Here is a 6,000-nt window from a genome sequence, read left to right on the forward strand (position 1 = left end):
CTGTGTCTTTTGGTTGGAGCATTTAATCCATCACGTTTAGGGTAATTATCGATATGTATGTTCCTGTGACCATTTTCTTAATCGTTTTGGGTTTCTTTTTGTAGGTCCTTTTCTTCTGTTGTGTTTCCCACTTAGAGAAGTTCCTTTAGCATTTGTTGTAGAGCTGGTTTGGTAGTGCTGAATTCTCTTAACTTTTGCTTGTCTGTAAAGCTTTTGATTTCTCCATTGAATCTGAATGAGATCCTTGCCGGGTAGATTAATCTTGGTTGTAGGTTCTTCCCTTTCATCACTCTAAGTATATCGTGCCACTCCCTTCTGGCTTGTAGAGTTTCTGCTGAGAAATCAGCTTTTAACCTTATGGGAGTTCCCTTGTATGTTATTTGTCGTTTTTCACTTGCTGCTTTCAATAATTTTTCTTCTTCTTTAATTTTTGCCAATTTGATTACTATGTGTCTTGGCATGTTTCTCTTTGGGTTTATCCTGTATGGGACTCTGTGCTTCCTGGACTTGGGTGGCTATTTCCTTTCCCATGTTAGGGTAGTTTTTTACTATAATCTCTTCAAATATTTTCACTGGTCCTTTCTCTATCTCTTCTCCTTCTGAGACCGCTATAATTCGAATGTTGTTGTGTTTAATGTTGTCCCAGAGGTCTCTTAGGCTGTCTTCATTTCTTTTCATTGTTTTTTCTTTATTCTGTTCTGCAGCAGTGAATTCCACCAGTCTGTCTTCCAGGTCACGTATCTGTTCTTCTGCCTCAGTTATTCTGCTATCAATTCCTTCTAGTGTAGTTTTCATTTCAGTTATTGTATTGTTCATTTCTGTTTGTTTGTTCTTTAATTCTTCTAGGTGTTTGTTCTTTAATTCTTCTAGGTCTTTGTTAAACATTTCTTGCATCTTCTCGATCTTGCCTCCATTCTTTTTCTGAGGTCCTGGATCATCTTCACTATCATTATTCTGAATTCTTTTTCTGGAAGGTTGCCTATCTCCACATCATGTAGTTGTTTTTCTGGGGTTTCTTCTTGTTCCTTCATCTGGTACATAGCCCTCTGCCTTTTCATCTTGTCTGTCTTTCTGTGAATGTGGTTTTTGTTCCACAGGCTGCTGGATTGTCGTTCTTCTTGCTTCTGCTGTCTGCCTTCTGGTGGATAAGGCTGTCTAAGAGGCTTGTGTAAGTTTCCTGATGGGAGGGACTGGTGGTGGGTAGAGCTGACTGTTGCTCTGGTGGGCAGAGCTCAGTAAAGCTTTAATCCAGTTGACTGTTGATGGGTGGGGCTGGGTTCCCTCCCTGTTGGTTGTTTGGCCTGAGGCAACCCAACACTGGAGCCTACCTGGGCTCTTTGGTGGGGCTAATGACAGACTCTGGGAGGGCTCATACCAAGGAGTACTTCCCAGAACTTCTGCTGCCAGTGTCCTTGGCCCCACGGTGAGCCATAGCCGCCTCCCGCCTCTGCAGGAGACCCTCCAGCACTAGCAGATAGGTCTGGTTCAGTCTACCCTGGGGTCACTGCTCCTTCCCCTGGGTCCCGATGCACATACTACTTTGTGTGTGCCCACCAAGAGTGGAGTCTCTGTTTTCCCCAGTCCTGTCGAAGTCCTGCAATCAAATCCCACTAGGCTTCAAAGTCTGGTTGTCTAGGAATTCCTCCTCCCGTTGCCGGACCCCCGGGTTGGGAAGCCTGACGTGCGGCTCAGAACCTTCACTCCAGTGGGTGGACTTCTGTGTTATAAGTGTTCTCCAGTTTGTGAGTCTCCCACCCAGCAGTTATGGGATTTGATTTTCCTGTGATTGCACCCCTCCTACCATCTCACTGTGGCTTCTCCTTTGTCTTTGGATGTGGGGTATTTTTTTGGTGAGTTCCAGTGTCCTCCTGTCAATGATTGTCCGGCAGCTAGTTGTGATTCTGGTGTTCTCACAAGAGGGAGTGAGAGCACGTCCTTCTACTGCACCATCTTGGTTCCTCTACTGAGCTGTCGCCATTTAATTTGTTCAGTTCCTTTCTTTATGGGGACCAATTTTAGTGCCTTGCTGTTTTTAATACTTTGTTACCAATAATCCCCATTTTCTGAAAGTCTGGAAAACTGGAGCTTTTTGATCTTTCATTCATTGAAAATGTGGATAAGAAATTTTCTCAAACTATTTTGGAAAAATATAGCCCAAATTTAGAAGGCTCGTTTATAAAGAGTTCAATACCATTATAGGGCACTTAGATTCATTTACAAATTATTTCTTCAAAGGCTCAAATATCTCTAATCCTACTATGGCAGCCAGCAAGGAGAAAAACACATACTGCTTTGTATTCAAAATCAGGTTGTTTCACACAAAATGTGTAGTTCAGTTATTCTAACTATGTATATGTTATAATATTTATAAATTTTTATAGCTACTGCTACTATTTGACAACTTGAGTGCAAAGATAAATTATGTTGCAGCACACCCAATGCCAAGCACATTTCTACTCCATAAATTTCTTTAGAAAGAACATGGTTTTACCATGGCACTATGCTCCATCAAAATTTGTATTTATATTGTTATGCAAGGATAACTTTAGTTTGAACATTTTAAACACTGAATTTACAGTAACACTGATTCATTTAACTGAGTTTGTAATGGCATCTCGCTCTAGGAATGTCAAATGTTTTACTTTCAACGGGATGAAATTCCAAATACTTTACTTTGTTACCATGACATTTAAAAAATTGAATCATTATTGAAAAATAATCATTTTCCAATATGCAGTGTCTGATTACACTGATGTAAAAGTGGCATCATTTAATTGTGTTTCTGCGTTGGAGCCAGTGCATTAACAGCTACAATTTTGGTATGTGCACAAGAAAAATGGAATAAAGTTAATGTTATAAATTAATTAATATTTAGAATAAAATGAATTTAGAGAAACAGTTATTTGATCTAAATGCAAAGTCTTGCTTTGCCGCATGCTTTCCAAAACTGTATGTGTTAGGTCATTGTCTTCAGGCACAATCTTTGGAAGCTGGTGTTGATGCTTCAGCATTTTTGTGTCTTCTGAATTTTGTGGAATCAGTGGTATTATATGGTCCCCATGGTAGGTCGTCAGTGTTGATAAACATTTTGAAATTTATAGGTTTGTCATCAACTTTCTCATGAATGGAGTATTTGTTGATTAAACAGTCCCTTTCATTTTTTTGAGCCCATTAATGTGAAAATATTTGTTGCCAATTTTAAAAGTGTTACCAAATAAATACAGAATAGTTGTAGATTTATGCAGCATACCACTGTAGCAGGAGCAGTTATATTACTTGCTATTTTCTATGGGACAGAGGACTACTCAGTCTTTATTTTCCATAAATATTTCACATATACCTAGACTTGTTTTCCACAGACTGCACGAATGGTGGCCTGCTGATAGCAGGCATCTCTCAAATTAAGACGGTGTTCTCCCCACAACTGGCTAGTATCCCAGGGGCCAGCAGAGGCAGCAACACCAAATCTTCTTTCTCCATTTCCCAGATGGGAAGGAGCTGTTCCTAGCTGCTAGTTTCCTAACATACTTTCTTTGTTAAGTGAACACCCCATAAGCTGTCCTGAAAAGAGAGGTGTTGCGTTGCAGATTGAATTATCCAGAAGCAGCTGCTGAGAGGAAGTTTGGGGTTCAAGATGTTTATTTGGGAACAACACCCACGAAAGGAAGAGGGAAAAGCAAGACTGGGCAGAGGGAGCTGTCCAACTTCAATGCAGGCTTGACGATGCCTTGGCTAACCTGGCTGAGAGTTCTGGAATGAGTGTGGCCCATCAGAGGTGTCCCGTATAGGGCCCAAGTGGCTGGATCTTTATACGCACACCTCACCTGGTCACCAAGTATGGGCTGTCCTGGAAGGGGATGACATTTGGTGGGGCCACTCTCTGCAGCTGAGGCACACCCTGAAGAAGCTGACAGCTAGAGGCCGTCTTGCTCACTGCACTGCCCACAGCTAGGCAGCACATCCTTCTTTGAAGAGCCATCTGGGCATCACTTTGTCCATCATGTGTTGTGGCTGAGTAAGACTGGGAAAAGTGAGATAGGTTATCTCAGCATCCTTGGATTTAACCAGAGTGAGAACACACTATCTGTGTCTCACATACTACTAGGCAAGTCCATGGTAGGAAGTCAAAGCACCAAATGGTGATTGCCAGAGTCTGTGGCCTGCTGAGATGGAAATTGGGGCGCAGGAGTTTGTTAGGGAGTGCTCTTGGGACCATAGGCTCGGAAAAGACAGGAGGATTGGGCAGAAGGAGAAGCTGGCTTATGAGGCAGCCTCAACATGGGCCAACCCCATAGGGAGCTCTGAAGTTGGGTGAGGGGGCTGGACATTTGTACTTTCACATAAACCAGTCATTGGGCGTGGGTACCCTGGGAAGGGGGTGTGGCCTCATGGGGCTTTCTGCCAGAAGCCCCTCCTGGCAGTTAGGGAATAGTCTTTCAGTTCTGATGGGAGCTCTGAGAGTCACATCACAGCATCGCACTGGAAGTCTACTGAGCCCATCCTGGCTAACTTTAATGCAAATAATAATAACAGTGCTAATAATAATACTTTGTTTAAAAAATCCGGAACTGGTGCTGAAAAAGATAAACCTGACACACAGGTATAAACTAAGACTGTCTCTAAGCAAATTTTTAAAAAAGTCACCCTATGTCTAATGACATTAAAGGAATGATTTCTAGGAAGAAAGAGCAACTTACATTTAGCCGCCTTGAAGGTAAGCTGCTGATCCAGAAATCTTTTGAGCTGACTTACTTGAATTTTCACTCAAGTGCAAAAGGATTTAAGCTGATTCTTTAATCCATTTTGTTTAGAGTGTAGTACGGCAGTGCTTTTTTATTTTGCAGTGTCTTCTTTCATTTTCAACAGTCCCTATTTAATCGTGTCTGCTGCCCCGTCCTGATCACTCAGCAGACCCCACTGCCATCCAGGGTCATCTGGCTACAGGTTCCAGCGTGCCCAGTGCCTGATGATTTGGCCCCCACTCTATGCATGGCCTTGCTCTCTCTTAGGCTGTGAGCAGAGGATTTTTCACAACAATCGTAAAACATCAAAACTCATCCCCACCAATCCTTACAAAGAGCCCAGGGAGCCCAAGCTGTTTCAAATGAGATGCTTCTGCCAAAAGAGCACGGGGAGAGCGACCCTGGCTACCAGAGGGAGGCTGGCGCATTTCATTTCGTTATGAACTCAAACCAGGGTCTAGAGGAGGTTAAAATACCTTTATTTAGCTCTCAGTCATTGTCATGCCTGGCACACGGTGCTCTAGAATTGTGAAGGAGGAAGACAGAGCAGAGGAGCTCTGAATGTGACACCAGGAGGCTGCCTTCGGTCCCTTTCAGCCCCTGATGTTCTGATTCTCCGTGGATCAGGTCTTAACTCATCTTATTCCCATTGCCTAGAAAAGTGTTGGGTTCATAGTGCATGCTCAGAAGTGTGTGCTTTTGTTTTTTGGGTTCCCCCTGGATGTAACTTGTGGAAAGAAAGAATAAAATAGGTATGGAACAAAGTTAAGGAATTATAAAAGTTTCCATCTCATGCTGCACGTGTCTCTACCCCCCACCACCCAAAGCACAATACCCTGATTCTGACATTGTACCTTGCAATCCAGTGAAAAGTTCTTAAATCTCCCAACATCATATATCTACCCTAAGGAGATACTCTATTTAGACATGTTTCAACATATCCTCACCCTCAGGCCAAACTTTGTGTCCAGGAGAATAGAGTCCTATGAGTAGTCAGACCTAAATATTGCTTTTTCACCATTCTCTCTTATTATCCTACTAGATATATGTTAAACCTTTTTTTTCTAGTCTTTGTTTCTTACTCCCTCCTGCAGATTGTATATTCCTTTCTATTTGTGCTGTATTTTGTATAATTTCCTCAAATGTATTTGGAGTTAACTAATTTTGTCTTGAGCTGATTCTTCTATAACCTATTCAGTGAATTTAAAAAATTTAATGAATAATTTCTTGGTTATAAAATCATTTATTAAGATGTAGA

This window comes from Lagenorhynchus albirostris, chromosome 18, assembly GCF_949774975.1.
Source record: "Lagenorhynchus albirostris chromosome 18, mLagAlb1.1, whole genome shotgun sequence".
In the NCBI taxonomy this organism is placed as follows: Eukaryota; Metazoa; Chordata; class Mammalia; order Artiodactyla; family Delphinidae; genus Lagenorhynchus; species Lagenorhynchus albirostris.